Below are 20,091 nucleotides of genomic sequence, written 5' to 3'. Positions count from 1 at the left end.
AGAGCCTTATTAAGTTGTTGTCCATAATCCGCTTTAGTTTAGGATGTTAACACTGATTAATGCCACCATTCATATGCAATTTAACACACTCTATGTCATAAATCTGTGGCCCAGTATTCCTCCAAGTGTGTTGTCTGTTTCTTTAAGGCTACGAGAAGGTAACCTCAACTGTAATGAAAGACAATTTTAAGGAAATACAAATAAATCGAAATTTAAAGGAAACGTTTGAAAGGAAACATAATTTGAAGGAAAAGTCCTAAATTACATTAAACTTAGTTGGAGTTTAGGACTAGCCAGGGGCTTTTGGGTTCAGGGATGAGTAATGTTTAGGGATCATTAGGGTATTTTGGGGGTCAGGAACAGGTGCAGTTCAGGCATAGAAAGGGGTTTTAGGGTTCAGAAATGTATGAGGTTTAGGGGTGGTGAGGGTTCTTTTATGTATCAAGAATTGGTAGAGTTTCGGGGTGGCAAGGGTTTTTTAGCGTTCACGTATGAGTGGAGATTAGGGGTGTGGGGTATTTTTAAGGTTCAGGGATGGATGGAGTGCAGGGGTTCTGAGGGGATTTAGGGTTCAGGGCTGGATAGAGTTTAGGGGTGGTGAGGCTTTTTAGTGGTCATAGACGGGTGATGTCTAAGGGTAGTGAGGTTTTTGGGGGTTTAGAGATGGATGGAGTCTACGGGTAGTAAGAGGTTTTACGATTCATGAATGGGTGGAGTGTAGGGGTAGAAAGAGCTTTAAGGGTCAGGGATGGGTGTCGTTTAAGGGTTAGAGATGGGCTAGTTTAGCTATAGTTAGGGCTTTTTAGGTTTCTGTGATGGATGAAGGTTCAAGGTTGAAAGGGCTTTTAGGGTTAAGGGATAGGTGTACTTTAGTTGGGGTGAGCAGTTTTAGGGGCAGGGATTGATGGTGTATAGGGATTGTAAGGGGACAGGGATAATTGATCTTTAGGGGTCACGAGGGGTCAGTGAATTAAAAGTAAGTAATCGTTTGGCAATGTAAAAGATAAAAATCTGAAATTATGTCTGCTGAATTAAAAGCACAGAATTAAATACCTCCGACAAAACTGTTTCTGAAAGTAATTCCTGCAACCACTGGATTTACACCTAAAAAAATAAGCATGCAAAAGCCAATTTCAACAAAACAAAAAGACATTCCGTTAATATGTTTCTATGGAATGGTAAATGCCATTATTTCTTTAAATGTCCATTAAACAGTTTTGGGGAAATGGTTTCTCAGTAACGGTATTTCATGAAATCATTTTTCTATGAAACCCGTGCAACCTTCTGTATTATGACATTCTCTAACGATACATTACTTCAGTCAGTCCGGAATACATTAACCTTTTTGTTGAATTTTCTTATTTTATCAAATGTTGTTTGGGAGTCTTTCAGCGCCTTCCTGCAGCTGTTTGAGACAGTTCTAGCCCTGGGAGCTACCGTACCAGGATCACAGCTGTGAAATATTCTTCTGAGCCTGACATTGAACATATTTTTTCTGAGTGTCTGGCAGCCTCTGATCTTGACCACCTATATTTATGAGCTTTTTATAGCTCTTTAGAAGCTGCTTTTAAGCGCACTGCTTCGGTAACTCTCACTCTGCCACACTCAAAAGGAAATATTCCCTTCCTACTGGTGGTGTGACTATATTACAAGGCAGTTAAGAAACAAAACACTTTCTGGACAAAATATTCCTGAAATAGAAAATGCACAAACATATGAACATGAGCTGCTAACAGTTCAGGAACGTTACCAAGGCAAACAAGCACAGGCAAAGCCAAAAGGGCTGGTGTTGGCTGCCAGCCTTTTTCGCTTTCCTTATTTTGTCATGATTGTTGTAAATCTATATTGCTTAGAGAACTACTGGACCCTTCTAAATATAAAAAAGAAACATTGTGTGAATACTAAAATATATTTTGGGTCTCAAAAAACATATTGCCATCGTAGTCCCTGGCACTGAAGAGAACTACTTTTTGTTTGGATGTGCTCCTCGTGAAACAGCAGACCAACGTCACTTACAGTAAAGTGAGCCAATGTTTGAAGTTGACTGACCCATTGCCTCATTCTGTTTGCTGTAGTGAGCGAAAGAAAAATGTAAATGAAGAGCAACAGACCAGTGATGGTGAAAGCTAGCTGAAAGCCTATTTAAATAAATATAAGTTATACACGCTAGTAAAGTCAGAAGGTCAAGGCTAAGACCAGACCTAAAAACACCGGGGATTATTTACAAGCCACTTGCGCCCCCAAAACATCACTTTTTCCTTTATTAAAAGGGACGAACTAGCGGCGCAAGTTCTTGTAAATAAGCCTCACAGTTAGTGAGATGTAGGATCTGAATTAGAGTTCACCGGCAACTGAAAACCCCCCACGGTTAAAAGGAAATTATAAATATGGAGTAGACTTGACCGACTCAATTTCTTTCACAATAATAGGGGAGAAATGTAGAATTTGGCAGGTATCTTTCCACATTAAGGAACTGAGGGGCATATTTACAAGCCCCTATCGCTACCACCATGTCACTTTTCAGGACGTTGTGGTGGCGATCGGGGCTTCGCCTTCTTTACAAATCAGCGTTAAACCACTCAACGTGGCTTAACGCCGTCTTGTAAATAAGGCATCCTACTTAGCATGAAAGGGAAGGGCAATGGGTGTTGGTGTGGGCGTTACACCTCAACACCAACTTATTTTGACGATGCCCCATATTTACAAGGGTGGCGTAAATATGGGGCAGCTCCAGGGAAAACCTGGTCTTACCTGGCGAAACGAGGCGAAATCTTTAATTTCCTCTTGTTTTATCTGTTTCCATGTGTGCTGCATTGTGCAGCACACATGGAAACAACAAAATGCCAATGATTGTTTATGTGCAGGAAGGTGTCCCGTCCTGCACATAAACAATAATTTAAAAATAACTTTTTGCAACTTCTATGTGTGCTGCAATGAGCAGCACTCATAGAAGTTACAAAACGCCATTAAAAGACTGTTTATGTGCAGGAAGGGACACCTTCATGCAAATAAACAATATTTCCCTGCAACGTAAACACCCTTGCACTATGGTACAAGGGTGACAACATTGGCACTAGGCAGCTAAATTTAGCGCCAGAGCAGGGAGACACTCAGGGCTGCACCATATTCTTGTAAATATGGGGCACCCTGTGTTTCTAAAGTGACGGAGCGTGTTGATAGCCTTCTTAGCTTAACAACATGCTTTGCCCTCAGGGGCATATTTACAAGCCCTTATCGCCACCACAATGTCACTTTTTCTGATGTAAGGGTGGCGATAGGGGCTCCGCCTTATTCACAACGTGGCTTAACACCGCCTAGTGAATGTGGCCCCCTATCACGCTATACTTAGCGTGAATGGGGTGGGCAATGGGCGTTGCTGTGGACGTTCCACTGCAACACCTATTGATTTTGATGCTGCCTCATATTTACAAGGGCAGGGTAATTATGGGGTGGTGGCAAAATTAAGACCAGGGAAAACCTGGTCTTAAACAGGCGCAACAAGGAGAAATTTTTCATTTCTCCTCGTTTTTGCTGTTTCTATGTGTTCTGCGTTGTGCACTGATTTGATTGATATGTGGGAATATACCCTAATCCTTTAATAAGAATTTTAGTTTGCTTATAAGTGAGCTCTACTGATGAGACGTTAACTATCAGGTTATTTTTTGGCTGTTGGGGTTTGTTCTGCATCCAGTGGTAGTTGTCTGGGTTTGTCTAGTAAAGCGGCATCTGAGATTCCCCTTGTCCTTTCATTTCAGGAACAAAAACAGGACACGAAACACAGAGGTACATTTTCATGCTCTTGAGGTGCATTTTTTCAGAAACAAGGTGCATTGACTTCCATTGGTTGATAGTGAGCATATGATGTAGACCATGGTTTCCTTCCTAGTCATAGAGGTCGGTTTTTACTACTGTCATCTTTATCTTTGGTTCTTCTTTTTACAATCACATCATTTAAGTTTTGCACACCTTTGGCATAATGCATGTGTACATTCAGAGCATAAGACAGATAATTTGAATACACTTCACTGCCCAATGAATTTATGTTACATGAACAAATATTATATTGTTCATAGAGGCATCACCTGAAGAAGGGCTGAAGAAGAGCCAGAATGCCCCGAAATGCATTGGGCACAAGCACGAAAATGTCTCAAGCATGAAATGGAATTTCTGCTACGTGTTGAACATTCAAGAATGTGTTTTCTGTGATTAAAACAGATTAAAATGATGATGTTTAACCCGTTGCATGCTTGTGACGGAACCGCTTCGTCACAAGCCACGGGTGAGCTGTGCTTGTGACGGAACGGTTCCGTCACGGCCCGCTCGCCGTGCCTGCGCGGCACAAATTCCACGCCTGCGCTGACTAATTAATGGGTGGGCGGGTTTGTGACGGAACCGTTCCGTCACAAGCACAGCTCACCCGCGAGCCGTGACGGAGCGGTTCCGTCACAAGTACGGGACCGCCGCGCGACCGCCCCCTCCCCCCCCCCCCCTTAGCGCTGCGGCGGAATAGCCGCCGCAGCGAAGGGGTTAAGGAGATTATGTTTATATTAGATTATTTAGAAATACCACACTGTTAATTGTATATTATATGAGTAGTAGCTGTCTGCAGTGAAGCTATCAGAATATTAGAATATTAGAAGCAATAGCATTACAGACATAGTGCACAGAGGTCAAGAAGCAATAATTGAAGTAAGATGAGTATTAAATAACGCATGACTAGCAGCATGTCTGCCTCTGTGGCACGCTAAATTTACAGGAGTATAGAAGCTAAAATAATAGAATCAGATTAGTAAGGAGAGCTCCTCTTCTACGCAAAAGTGCTCTTTACATCTTGCACATATCGGCTCAACATGTGGGATGCTCTCAATCCAAACTGACAAATCATGTGCACCATGTGATGTGATATGATTGAGTCTAAATATTCAGACACCTCATTATTCCGTTACTTTAGGTGATTTTCTGTCTGAACCTAAAGACTGCACTGTTGTGGTGCAAACCTTACATGCAGTCTAGTGCAGCCCTGGTCATGGTCATGGTAAAAGGAGTGCTTTAGAAAGTAATGAGGTATTTTAGTGACCTGTTCTTCTCTAACCAGAATGATATTTACATTTGTGTATCTCAAACTCTTGGTTGATTTGTAATGGTCATTTATGTTGACTATGTGGTCGCCTCTGATACCATGACTCAAATGTGTAACTGAGTGTTGGAGGAAATGTTATCTTATTTAGAACACCTAGCTCATCTGGTCTCGAGGCAGCAACATTCATTCCAGCTGACACACCTGGCCAAACCAGGTCCTCCCTCGTTGACACCCTTTACTCATGCTGCCTGTCACTGGTTTCGTATGCAGGTTTTATCTTCCTGTATTTTTTATTTCAGAAGCGTGTGTTAACTGTGTAGCATGTGTGTATCAGAATGTCAGCCCCGCCTGAAGCCTGTGCAAAAAAGAACTCACTTTCAAACGTAACATTTAATTATTATTTTTCTTCCACAGTGTTGGCCTTTTCCTGTTAAGCTTGATCTGTTTCATATTTGTATCAGTAGTGATTTCTGGTGTGTGGGCTCACTTTACAGTCAGTGCCTCCAAACTCCTTGACTTTACAACTGACATCAGCCTGTAGATATTGTGGCCTTAATACAGCGCCATGCACTCATGTTCATTAAACAACAATGGGCTTGTTAAGCCCTCCTATAATACTACCCTGGTCTGTTTTTTGAAATAACAAATTTGGAATTGAATTATTGACGTCTTTCAAGATTGTGTTTTGATTGGCTCAACTTTTAGTAATACAACCATCTTGCTCTTTCTCCTCCAAATGTAACCATGCTATGCAAAATTGTTGCATTACCTGCATGTCCCTGAAGACTTCCTCTCTTACACCAGCTCTATGATTGATTCTCCCTGGTGTTTTATATTTCATGCTGTGAAAACTAGTTCCTCTGAGTACACCCATTATGTAGCGGTCTGTGTTGGGAGTGCTGCCGGGCGGTGGAGTGGGGCAGGGGAGGGGCAGGGTGGGGGTAGTAAACTACGGAGTATGGCCAAATACAGGTAAGTAAACATATGAATAAATAAAACGAATTTTGTTGCGGGCACTGCATCGCATTTGGCGATGCAGTGCGCACAACGAAATTCATTTTATGTATTTATATGTTTACTTACCTGTATTTGGCCGTATTCTGTGGTTTACTACCCCCACCATGCCCCTCCCCCCGTCACCGCCCGGCAGCACTCCCACCACCGACTGCTACTGCACCCATTTATCTGACTCCCGTCACAGTTTTGCCACTGTAACGTTCTCACTGAATTTCCGGATAGTCAGTTGGCTTAATAATGACATTATAAGAGTAAAAGACTATTGTAATTGATTTGTAGAGCATATTTCTTTTTGTACCTTACCGTTCGCAGCATTGGAAGTCATTTCTTTAATATGTGTCTATCCAGCTTCCTGTTTTCTCATTGAATGTTTAAATTCCATTTGTACGGCCGCTCTCTCAGCTGAAATGATGTGCAGGTTTATTCAGTTGTCCTGCTCTCACGAGTTCCTGCAGAATCAGCATTCTCTGCACTCTACAGCAGAACTTGAAAACTTCTCTAAAAGAATACTATCCCATTGAATTTTCTGAATAGTGCATCCCTTGTGTAAGTTTCCCTTTCCATGTAATGTGCACATCAACCTGTGCTTCACCAACTTTCTTAACCAATTTACAGTTTTTTTCCACCCATTCGGTATGCCTAAACACATAAGTAAATAAAAAAACATTGCCATTTACAATGCCAATAGCTCCAACAAATACAAGACATATTGCACAAGTAAAAGACATTGCCAATTACAATGCCAATAGCTCCAACAAATACAAGACATATTGCACAAGTAAAAGGCATTGCCATTTACAATGCCAATAGCTCCAACAAATACAAGACCTATTGCACAAGTAAAAGACATTGCCATTTACGATTCCAATAGCTCCAACAAATACAAGACCTATTGCACAAGTAAAAGACATTGCCATTTACGATTCCAATAGCTCCAACAAATACAAGACCTATTGCACAAGTAAAAGACATTGCCATTTACGATGCCAATAGCTCCAACAAATACAAGACCTATTGCGCAAGTAAAAGACATTGCCAATTACAATGCCAATAGCTCCAACAAATACAAGACCTATTACACAAGTAAAAGACATTGCCATTTACAATGCCAACAGCTCCAACTCCAACAAATGCGAGACCTATTGCATTTACAATGCTTGTTTTGTATAAGAGATGATGAAAATGCAGAGAAGCACACACACGCATGCAACGCGCACAACCACGTGCACGCACACAGAGGGATTTATATTTACTATTTGTGTTTGCGGGCGCATATTTAACTAGCCTGCGTTTTCATTGTTTATCAGCCTTTTATGAAATTTGCGGGGACCCCAAGTTACGGAGTACCTACAATCGCTGCCTGTTGAAAAGTTTAAGTCTAGAGACTTGAATGATGACGTGTTGTTACTCCGTGGGCTAGTGACTCTCTTGATGTTCACTGCAGTGATTCTGTGGTGTTATAATTACAAAATGCACCAAAAGCTGTGGTAAACCGAAGTATATTTAGCAGAATTAAAATATAAGGTGTCTTATTTTGTCAAAACGGGGTTGAACGATAATATGTATGTGGGTAGGTGAAAATTCTGTATGGTTTTAGGAGTGGTTCATCGAACACACACACTGCTACTTTCTGGTCTAGGAATGTTTGCAGTAAGGTTTCTAGGGAAACGAGAACATACCTCATTTTTTGTAATTGCCTCAAACAGGACAAAAGTAGCAGTAGCCGCAAATTGGAAATACAATAATAAAATACATACGCTTTCTGAACACTTTTTCTACTACAATTTGAAATGCCAGTACTCATTTTTATAAAGTTTTAACATTCAGTTAATTAACTCAATCTGGAGAAAAACTGATTTTGAACGGAAAACTGTTCTGTTAATTTGAAGCTAGGGAATAAAACGTACACATTTACACCTACGCATGGCCACAATTAACATCTGTTTTCATATTTCCGTAATTTCTGGATTAGTAGTCAGTGGGCTGCGCACTGTTGTAATCACAGTCCTGACGAATGGATGCTTAAAAGGGCTTTTTTTTACATACTTGTTTACGAGGCAGTTTTGTAGAATAACAAAACGATGCTGGATGCAACAGTGGACATTTTATATTCCCCGGACAATACCATTACCAGGCTGCAGTAAAGGGGGGCGCTGGCCTGTGTGTAAGGTAACTTAACTTGGTAGCTATGAGAAGTGAGGGAAGAGGGAATGCTGAGTGAGGAAAATGTGTCTTATGGTGTCAGTGAGTGAGGGGTGGTGTCTTTTTGTTTCTCACAGACTCCTCATGTTATATAGGTATATAGTAAACCATCCCTCAAAACCTCAAAAAGCGGGCCAGCACGTGGAAGGGTTTTTTAAGTGAGTGGGGTAGATAAAACCACTTGGCAGGAGGGTTCAAGTGATTAATGTTAAGCTGTCGATGATAGACTTGTCTGCATTGACCTTGTCTGTCAAGTAAAGGAGGTCTAAACGAGACCCACTTTACCAAAACTGTCCCCCCCAAAAAAAAACGATGTACTGGCGGTGACCAGAACGGGAAATGTTTTGGTCCATCATGTATATGATGTTGGAGTAAAGGACTGCGTCCACCGGCAGGGGTTAGGATGGGAAGAAATCCTAATGCAAGAAGTGTGTAGCAAGTATGAGACGCGCCCAGTCTGGATTACCTGCAGTGAGATCAAGAAAGCAGCCAGAAAATTAAAATACCCAGAACTTTAAACCAAAGCTCTGATGGCACCCTGGCAATGCAAGTGAACACGAACCTCCATAGAAGAGCTTGCTTGTCCTTTCCATCCAAGCATCTATTCATCATCTTTTCACCCATCATGCACCTGTTTATAAACGCCATTCTGTCATCCATTTATTCGTTCTTCCATCATTCAATCTTTCATCATTCCATCCATCCATTGGCCATTCTAGCCGTCTATCCATACGTTCACACATTCATCATCTATGCATGCAACCATCCATACATACATCCACCCATTCATCCATCATTTGACTTACCCAACCATCAATAAAACCTTTCACCATCAATTGTTCCTTTTGTCCATCCATTCATCTATCCATCCTTCCCAATTTCAATTTAGTTTGCCATCCATTGCTCCTCTCAGATTTCTATTTACTCTGCCATCTTTTCACCCACTCACCCATCCATCCATCTTCTCAGTTTTGCATTTAATCCACCATCCTTTGGCCCACCCATCCATTCTCTCAGATTTCCATTTACTCTGCCATCCTTTCCTTCTAACCATGCATTCATCCATCTCAGAATTGCATTGAGTCTGCCATCCTTTCATCCACCCTTCTACACTTCTTCTCACCTCCTCATCCTCCCATCCTTTCACCCACGTATCCATCTATCCTTTCACACATCTATCCATCTTTTACCCATTACTCTGTCCATTCTTTCAAAACCCATCCTTTCACCCACCCATCCTTTTACCTTCTAGTGAATCACTCATCCATCTTTTTCTCTCTTTTCTAGTAACCAACATTTCTTTCTTCCTTTTAGTTAATTATGATCTCTTATTTGCCACTTTGCAGACAAGAGGCCCATACAAACGCCACCCTTGTTGAAGGTGCTAAAGCAGGTGGTTCACACGCCCCTGAGTGAGATCATTAGTTTTATCTCCTCATCTTTCAGAGATATAGCCCAAATCTTTCCAGGAGAACAGCAAAAGTTTCTATTTGACCTTCGGACAGTGTGTCATCCAAGGAACGTATTCCACTCTTCCCTCGGGATCACCAGGTCAAGTTCACAGCCACCCACCCATAGGCCTACTTTGTCCCATAAAGCTGTAGTCAAGTGTAAGTGAGGGGTATTCTTCAAACGTTTATGGGCATCGAGCCATATACAAGCCATGGCAGATAAGGCAGGATGGCATAAGTTGAGATCCCTATACCAAATCCAGATCATTGGACATGGAGAGCAAGTGATTCTCAATCTATGCCCACATAGGTTTGCTACTGTACGTCAGTAGTAAACAAGAAGAGAATGTCTGATGATAGGCCAAAAAATACCTTGTGTTCGACAGGAGCAGGCCCCTGCACATTGATGTCACATGTAGTTGAAGTGGCGCTAGCTCATTTTTTTGATAATAGAGACAACTGGCATTTGGGATCTGCAGCGACAGCATTGCAAAACATAGCTGAACCTTGGGACAAAGGGCCTTTTTATTACCCGGTCCCACCTCAAAAAGACTAGCTGTACGCTTGACTATCGCACAAAATCTGCCAATGTCTTGAGTATTCGATGTCATATGCTGTAAGGCACCATATCCTTGAGGCCGGACTTGATCAGCATACCCAAGTACCATAGGCGCTGTGATGCCCATCTGAAAGGGTATGTACCCAGCACCAGGGTCTTTTGTGGACTTACATGAAGAGTTTCCTCTGGCTCACTGGGGATATTTTGCCCACCACACTAAGAGACTGGCAGATCTTGGCACCTACAGATTTCGGGGTGCGGATGAAAAGAAGAGAGATCACTGGAGCGCTGGCTCCCCTTCATACCAGAAATGTGTCTGAAGTGAAGCTGATACCGATATTCTGAGCTGGGGATTTAGTGTACAGATATCTCACGGAGCTAATACATTCTGATCCCAGGTCTGTCCTCTCAAGAGCCTTAAACAGGTAACCTCGTTCCACCTGATCAAGAACTTTTCCTGCATCTAGCAATAGAGCCACCTTATCATCTAGGTCACCCCTCATCTGCCACAAGAGGTGTAGACGTGCTCATATTGTCCTCCAGTGATCTACATGGGACGAAGCACACTCGCGCTGGGTGCACAGAGAAGTCATTATGGACCTATAGCTAGATTCACAGCTTGGTAGACAGAAAGCATCCCTACCAACGTGACGGAATACCTTGTCTGGAAAACCAATGGGCAACACTCTATTTAGGGTCAGGAAGACTGCCATCTTTCCGTCGACAGCACTAATGTGGCTTAATCAAATTTCTCTGATGACCCCACAGAGTAGGACCAGTCAGAGAAAGAGCATTACGCTGCCTGCCATATTTACGGTGGACGGTATGATGTCCTTTTTCTGTCCATCACTGCCAGGAAAATCTCAGCAGTGCGGCACAGAAAATACAAACTAATGACCGCCACACCCAGGGAAAAACTTCCTGGGTGTGGAGGTCACTAGTTCTTTGTTTTTCAATAACACACTCTCACTTTGGGAGGTTGTTTTTGGCGAAAAAAACACTTTGTAAAGTTGGTGAACAACTTTCAAAACAAGCAAGGGCCATTCACCCAAGTGTTTTGTACCATGAACAGACCCACCATGATGGTGGTTCCTATGAATGTATGGAGATCACTGCTGAGTGGCAGTGATCGCTAAATTTGGTGGACAGAAGTCACCACCAACAGGATGTCCTGTGCTCTGCCCACCAATGTCAGAATCAGGAACTTTGTCAATAGCAAGGCCTTTTTCTACAATCTGTGTTTAACAGTAAAACAGGCCTATATCTTGCTCTTTCAAGGTTATTTTCACCAGTTTTACTGTCAGGAAAATAGCTGACCTATAACATTTTGGGTGCAGTCAGCATCTCTGAACTCCTTTCACACCACCTGCTAGTTGCAATTTGGAATGGATCACAAAACCCATTTTATGAAGCAGAATATTGTGGAACTTGCAAAATATGTTTAATTAATAGAAAAAAACATTTACGAGGTAGCAAAGTCTGTAATTTTGTGAATTGCAGAGTTTGTGATCGCAAAATAATTCTGGCCCTATGTTCTTGTGACAGTCTTTACACTTTACTGCTCTCCAATGTAACTCACTTGATTGAATGCATGCATACCTTACACCTTCAGTAAACACCTATGAAAGGCAACTTAATCCCAAGCACCCTCTTAAGGTGGGAATTATTTCTTTAAATAGGAACATTGCCCTAGCTATTCAGTAAATGTGTCACGTGGTAAATTAATCCTTATTGCATTCAGTGCAGTCACATCGAAGACCACCCTCAAGCATAGACTCCTTCTTTCTCCTAAAATATTTATGAAAATTGATTAATGAGCCCAACCATTTAAAAAGTATGTCCACTTCCAGATGAGTGACTTCTGTAGACATATGTTTTCAAAGACTAATTATGATTTCATTGTGTCCTCCAGATATATGGCAAGGACAGCTAAGCTGAAGCCACAGTGGTCAGTACTGGAGCCATGTTTGATCGGAAAGCCCTGACATAAGATCCCAGACTTCATGATTGATCTATCCATGCTGCCCATTGCTGCTGTCATGGCCGTCATACTCCTCCATGGCTTTGAGTCCCAAGGCAATCAGTTGTCGATGAGGAGACCCAGATACTGCTACTCCATCACCTCTTTTAACATGCCACAACCGCCTGGTTGTCTTACTTTAAAATATGATCAGATGTGCGCTTCATAATCAGTTTACATTTAAGTAAATTTAAGTACACAATTCTTTAGCGCACTTATACCCAGTGGCACTGGAATTATGCGATTGTACGGCAATATTAGCATAATTAACGATTTGCTGCATTTGCCACATAATCTATCACCTGGCACACAATCTGCAGGTTTTAACAAATAAAACTTGTTTCTCTCTCAAATGGTTCAAAAGTTACTAAAAATGCAGTGACACATGATGCTGTGCAGTGGGAGGTTCTCTGCCAAGCTGGACTGGTCACATTTCTGTTGCTTAGTGCTATATTCAGATGTGAAACTAGTAATAATGAGGGGCAGCAATTGCCCAGACACTATTACCAAGTTTAAAAATGACAAAATAATATAGTAATGATATACAAAATGTGCTGCATTATGCCGCATAATTTGCAGTTTCTTGCTGCATCATTTAGTCTGCAAACAGCAATGGTAGCATAGCAGCACCTGAGGGGTAAAAACTGCCCTCCCACCACTAGTCAGTTCCATCATTGTTCAAATAACTGAATACATTTCAGTAAGGAGATAAGGATTCATCCTTTCCTTTAAAATATTTTGTTTCACTTTTCAAACAAAACTACTACTCTTAAAGCAGTTTTATGACACACATTGTTTCGTACACATTGGTTATCTCTAGAGGGCACCCGAGTCTACAAGAAGCCTTAACAAGCTCAAACTCTTTTTATTGATCTATCTTTTAATCTTAAAGTGCTTTTTCGTAGAAGAAGTACATAATAAATAAGTAACGGGCAATATTGTTTTGCTACTCTGATTCTTGTTGGAAAGAGATATATACAGGTGCCCAATCATGTGAACATAGCCAAAACCTACAACCAAGGACATTTTAAAAGCATAATTGCTAGTTCATCAACTCCGTTCTGGTCTACTGTGTTATAAGGTCATTCCATATGGCGATGATGGCAGATTCTGTGTCTCTTCCTATTATCAGAGCCTGGAGATTTTTCAGTTAGTAGTTTTGTGCATTAAAAGGTGCTTGTTTTGCCATTCTGAGCCATTCGAAGCACACTGGTTTGCTTGTGCATGGTTGTCTACCTGCTTATTATGCGTACAGTGAGCCGCCTGGCCTACTTTCAGAGTGTCCAGTAGTGCTTAACTTTACTCTCCTGAGTGCACTTGTGTCTGTCTTACAAAGTGTTGAAAGCTTCCTTCACTGTCCCAAACACATGTACGCTTCACTGCCGTTGTTAGTATGTTGAGGCTCCTCTGTCTGAGTACCAAAGGAGCTTACCTTTGATATTATAACTGCTTAGAGGTGCTTGACTATGCCGTTTGAGGACTTTGAGGCACTAGACTACATAGTGCATTTTTGACAAGTAATATCAGTAATTATATAAATATATCACCCAATACTCCTTGAAGGTTCCAGGCGTTGGACGAATTCTTTGCCAGAGGCGACCATTTGCCCTATTCTGACATGCGCTGCGAAGCCTCAGATCGCAGTGGTGTGCGCTGGGAACGCCTGTGTCATGACATGGTGGCTCGCACATTCCGAGAGACCTAGGTGGCTATTTCTGCCTCATCCCTGTGGGAGGCGGGAGTATTTTGATAACTGTAGTCTTGTTCAAGCTTAATTTGACGTATACACGCGAGGGCTATTAAAGGGAAAATGCAGGCTCGTGAAATGAGTGGCAAAGAGGCATCTGTAAATTCAGCTGATTAACTCAAAAAACACAAATGAAAGCAAAGTGCAATGCTCTTTATTTCAATGTTCTCTTCACACAGTTAAACATTGGAAACCAGGACAGTAGAAGAGAAGCATACGGCCACTTGCGAACAACACCAAAATGCTTCCCGCTATACCATTCATCCAATAGGTTGTTCAACCTCACACATTTTGTCCAGCTTAGCCCATGTAGGCCGTTCTACAAACACTCTTCCAACTATACAGCCGGAGGGGCGCCCAGAAACCTTAAAAAATCGTAGAGCTTCGGGACCTTGCCACAGATATGGGCGCCTTATAAATAATGGTAGCAGAGACCACTCCATTGAATTCACACCTCCTAAGGCCAGTTCACTCACATACAGTTCCATTTATGGGTGCTGGAACAGTTTTCAGAGTGGGGCTGCTACCATCAGCTTTACTAGCCGCGGCCCGTGCAGGTAAGAGCGGTGGGGCCGGATAGGAGGGGGGATTTCGACAGACAACCATGAGGGAATATGAATTATTTATTTAATTTTCCCTTGTGGTCCTCTGCTGAATCCCCCTCCACATCCGGCCCTACCGGTCTTCCATGCACGGGCCGTGGCTGATCGTTACGTCAATTAAGTTATAAAGATTGTGAAAAATTCAAGCGTCACATAAGGAACGAGTGTAGCAAATTTGCGTCCAAGGAAGATTCCTCGCCCGCCTGGCTTTAGGGAGAACTGACAGGTTGTGTAGGGAATGTGTGCTGTGAAGTGTAGGTTTAGGGAAGAATATGCTACTCTCCCAATATTCTTCTTCTGTCTAATTCAACACCATCACCCTCCTCTACAATCAAATATTTTAAAGAGGTAATCATGGATGCACAGGACATAAAAATGTCACACTTAGAAACAACTGGAGATGCAGTAAACACCGTCAAACTGTATTTAAGTTTCAGCAACTTATATTGCATACCTATTCACCCAGCTACAACTTACAACAAAAAAACTGCTTATTTTCAATCACAGAGGCGGAACCTAATGCATTTACCAATGCTTTTTTAATTTTACTTTGGCTGCGAAAATTCTGCTGTTCGCATAGGAAGCGCTCAAGTTCTTAGTACGGTGAGGAGGAAGTAATACACAATTAAAGGATGTTTACATGAATTAAGTTGTTTTATTGGTTTTGCAATTTGACTACAATGCATCTACATACATTTTGTGTCATAATTGATACATTCAGTTAAATAAAATGTATGCAGATTATGTAATATAACATAAAGTGTATTTGTAAAGCGCACGTTCACCCCCCTGCCCCCCATAGGGGCATCTTGGCGCTGAATAACAGATGTTTATTTTTACCCAACTCAATGGTACTCATTTTATCGACCTCAGAAAGGATGAGAGGCCGCTGGGATTTATATGTGGCTGAAAAGTTGACTGCACGATTTTTGAAACATTAGCAGAACTATTTCCTGATTGCATGTTTTTTTTTTATCATACTGTGAACAAGCAGTAACTTTGATTTATTCTGGCACACCGGGCCCTGCAGGAGTTTAAGGGACAGATCTGAAGAACAGATGAGAACTGGGAGTAATTCTCAGTTTGCGAGTTTGTGAGTCAGACTTCCGAAGTCCCTGACCTTGCATCGAGGCCGCTTCTCAGAGGCAGCCTTCCCGCGCCAAGTCCTCTGTGATATGGACAGCAGGCGCGTGCGGAGCCGGGGCTGGTGTGGGAACTGAAGTCAGAAGAAACCGAAATATCTCTTCGCTTCTGCGAGTGCCCCTGGCTTGTCGCCTGTGGTGGCGCCTCTAAACTGGTCTGAAGAGGGTATGGCCAGCTGAAGCCAGTATGCGTGGAGGATTTTTGATTGATCCCGGTGAGAACGATGCTAAATCGACCCAGAAACGGAAAGCACAGGATGATTTGTCTCTGAGATGTCCCCGCAAGTTCCAAGTATGTTGCTGGGCGGTTTTTAAGAAGTCTTGTCTGCGTGTTTATTGGGGTGATTCGCTCTGCACATCACTGCTCTCAAATCCCCACCCTCCTCCCACTAGGGAACATGCCATGAACCGTGTCTTGTATAATAATGACGTGTGTAATGCTTTAGTGCGCTTATGGTCTTGTGCTGTTCAACACTATGCCTTTACATTTTTATGGTGCTTTACACTTTAGGTTATGTAAAACTGGTACGTGACTTGAACTACGTGGTCACTTAGCACTTAAGCGGAGTGTCATATTGAGGATAAAAATACAATTTCAAAAAATAAAAAGGAAAAAAATGGTAGGGGGAGCTTGTATAGTTTGCCTAGAGAGGTATTGGTTGTAACTACTAAAAACCCTCCTGTCATGTTATCTTGTGTCATGTTGTGTTCCCTTATGCAATATTGTAATGTGCCTCTTACAGTAAGGTTAATTCACAAATGACACTAGGGCACACATACTTGCATGGTTCGCACTAAGCTGCTAGTTGCTGGAAGCTAGTCTAGGGCCATCTCTGTTGTGATGTTATGTTATGTTACGTTATGCTCTGTTATGCTTGCTATGGTAAAGATAATTCATAAAATGACACTAGACTAGGGTAAACATAGCCTTCATGGTTTGACAAGAGCTAGTCAGGTGTCATCTCTGATATGTTGTGTTATGGTATGTTATGTTATGTTTGTTGTGTTATGAAATTGCACTGTGTTAAGATATGCATTCCACAGCAATAGTAATTCATCAAATCGCACTAGGGTAAACACGGTTTACATTATTCGTCTAGGGTGTAAGTTGCTGCAGGTGAGTGTGCCCACCCCTGAGGTAATGAGTGCTGGTGCCCAAAGTTCTGCTCTGAAACCCGCTGCCAGTGCAATGAAATGTGGGCGCACGGAACACCAAGGCTGCATAGTCTTGAATCCACCTCATGCATCTTTAATCCACAACAGACATTCCCTGTCCCTCCCTCTCACTCGAACAGATTGCTGTTTTTTCATTTCATGACGGTTTTACCGTCTTTCTCTTCTTCTGTCGTTTCTGCTTTGTTTGTATTTCCATCTCTTGCAGAAAAATAAGGGTCTGTCCCCAAAAAGAAGTGCAGGTGCCCCACCAGCCACCACCGGCTCAAATTAAGGACTGACTCACCTCTGATGTAATGTTATGAGGTGTATTACGTTACATTATGCTATGTTGGGATATGCCTTACAGTGAAGTTTGTTCATAAAATGGCCCTAGGGTAAACGTGCCTTGCGTGGTCGCCTAGGGTGCAAGTTGCTGGTCCTTGTCTAGGTCCACCCCTGATGTTATGTTTTTTTAAGCTATGTTATGGTATGGTATGGTATGGCACGATATGGTATGTTCTGCTGCATTTATGATATGCATGCTAGGATAAGGTTAAGACATGAAACGGTACAAGGTTACATATGGTTTGTATTTTTTAAAGCTTCTTCTCTCTTATTCTCAGCTACTGTGAAATGTGGATAAAGCCTCAGATATCCCAAGGAAATCAAATTGTGACTAAGAATTCAACAAGAGATTGTGGCCTAATGAGGTTTAATCATTACTATCCATATTGACACCCGTCTGATTTGATCACACACAGTTCTTAATTTGTAAAGAAAAAAAATAAATAAAGTGCAGGGGCTCACATTTTTTCTTGGGAACGCGCCCTCCACGCTGGTGAAAGCCAGTGTTGCCGAATACCAAAGCTGCCTTTTCTTGATTGCGGCTCTTACCTCTTCCTTCTACCACCATGCACATCTCACCTCGATACCGCCTTGCTGCGGATTCATTGTCCTCCCTGCTTTATACCTTTGTCAAAATGTTTCTTTTTTCCCTCTGTACTTCTTTTGCCCTTTTCTGCTTTTCTCTCTCTTACTTGTCCATCCTGATCCACACAATTGAGTGCTGGGGTCCACACCTGCTACCCACCTGCACAAATTAAGCACTGACTGACAGCAAGAAAGAGAAGGACAGAAGTTCCATGTGAGCATGAGTGACTCACCTCGTCCGCTGATTTGACTTCGGGCATGAGGCTGTCACTTTGTACTGTGAACAGTAGAAGTAGACGTATCATACACATGGTGTTTACTGCCTCCTCTTTGGGCCACCGCTTCAGCACTGCCCTGATCTTGCAGAAAAAGCTTTATAAAGCACTCAAGTTGAAAGTGGACACTTTCCTTTCAAAAACCAGTAGTCCTGCATGTTTTTATAAAAGCCAGTTTGATGGCTCAGGGAACTGTACTCTCATTAATCCTCACACTAGGATCTGCATATGACCAGTCTGCATCCAGAAGAAGTTATTTACAACTCTTAGAAATGGAAGAAGTACCCTATGAAAAGCAATATAAAAGCAAGATATGATTTTATTAATAAAAGCGATACCTGAAAAGACCACAATGTGAGATATAAAGCCAGGACTGTCCCACCATCTTGCACCCAGTATGTAAACAAGCATTTGATGAAGCTAAAGCCATTTGCTTTGCTAATAGTATTCTTTAGCAAAGCAAATAGCTGTAACTTAATAAAAGGTGAGACCTATAGCATTTGTAATGCTTGTTTCAAGCCAGCTTTCCATGGAGTCCTGTAGCTTGGTACAGAAACAACCTTCTTTTGAATGTCTGATCCCATGTGATTCAAATAGAAACGAGCTACTGGGCTGAATGCTCCTGGTCCCTCGACAACACCAACGATATAGAGGACAAAAGAAGAAAAACTTCAAATATAGGACATCCTATTACATGACAACAATTTAGGTTTAATTTAGATCACGCTGGGTATCCACACATACTTCGACAGACCAAAGTAGGGTTAGAACAACATAATGTTACTAAAACTTCAGCAGCTAATAAAGGTGTACTTAAAACATACGAACTATGAAGTTATGTTGAACAAATGTACTTTAATCCAGTACAGTATCACGTGAAAACAAATGACCAACATCTTGGCAGCAATGAGCACGCCAAAGCATTTTTTTAAATGTCAACATACAGACCGAGTATGGTTAGGGTAGATCGGCAAGCACGATTGCATGGACATCTTTCTTTACCTAGAGGTAATGTGCACAGGTAGATATTAGTTCCGTCGAATGTCACGACCAAATGCGCCCAAGTTGCGCTCTCGACAGACCAATATGGGGGTCACTATTTGGAAAGGAAACCAATGCAAGGCTTCGCCCCTCGTATCCTTCTCACTGCTAGGTGCAAATAATCGTAAACTGAATATGCTCTGTGAAGCTATCGATTTTCACTTGTTACACAGGGGAAACTCGAACAAATGAGAAAATAGCATAAAAACATCGAATCACTCGTTACAGAGCAATGATGAATAGGCAACGAACAGATTTGACTTCTTCAAATACAATTCTCCTACAAACAATGCTGCCTCACTCACTGATCACAGTGATTGATTTTACTATTTTGATTAAAGCACTAGCACTTAAGTGATTATTAAGAACAGTTAAAACAGCTCCGACTTCTAACACCCACACTTGGTGCACAAAAACTGTCATCTATCCGCGCCCAAATATATCAAAGTTACCAAAGGATAAATGAACAGAAATTAAAACGTGTGTTCAGAAAGAAAATCGTGTCTCCATTAGAGCTATTCACAGTAAACAGCAAAAAAGGCTCCAGAAAATATGTTTAAAAGTTTGTAATGTGTTCATATTGTTGATAGAACAATTACTAACTATTGTTTCGAATCTGAAAATGATGCTGAGGTACAGTACTAATCACGTTTGTGGGCAGATTTTGTCAGAGACAGTACCCTATCCAAATATATAAAACTGATGGGAGAGTCCATCATTAAACTGCCTCGTCCTGACATATGACGAAGGCTACGGCATACACTCCCTTCAAGCGAACTTACAGGTTACTCGCTCCTAAAGATCCCCAGCTTCCTAGTGGGCTGGACGACAAAAGAGTTATGATACAGTCTACCCACCCCTTCATTTTCA

General features: G+C 41.9%; 1 protein-coding gene across 2 annotated transcripts in view; it reads left to right on the top strand.

Annotated features, from left to right (window-relative positions):
* Positions 1–20,091, top strand: part of LOC147685174 (gap junction gamma-1 protein-like) — a 366,763-nt gene that overhangs the window by 52,206 nt on the left and 294,466 nt on the right. The window contains exon 1 of one of the 2 annotated variants that reach the window (XM_086941082.1): positions 15,908–16,112. The exons of the other annotated variant lie outside the window; for it this stretch is intronic. The gene's annotated coding sequence lies outside the window, so the exon portion shown is untranslated. Of the gene's footprint in view, positions 1–15,907; positions 16,113–20,091 lie in introns of those variants that run through there. 2 annotated transcript variants of the gene reach the window in all.

This window comes from Lissotriton vulgaris, chromosome 10 (genome assembly GCF_964263255.1).
Source record: "Lissotriton vulgaris chromosome 10, aLisVul1.2, whole genome shotgun sequence".
NCBI lineage: Eukaryota > Metazoa > Chordata > Amphibia > Caudata > Salamandridae > Lissotriton > Lissotriton vulgaris.
The sequence above is the reverse complement of the archived record's forward strand: the minus strand, read 5'-3'. Positions and strand labels throughout refer to the sequence as shown.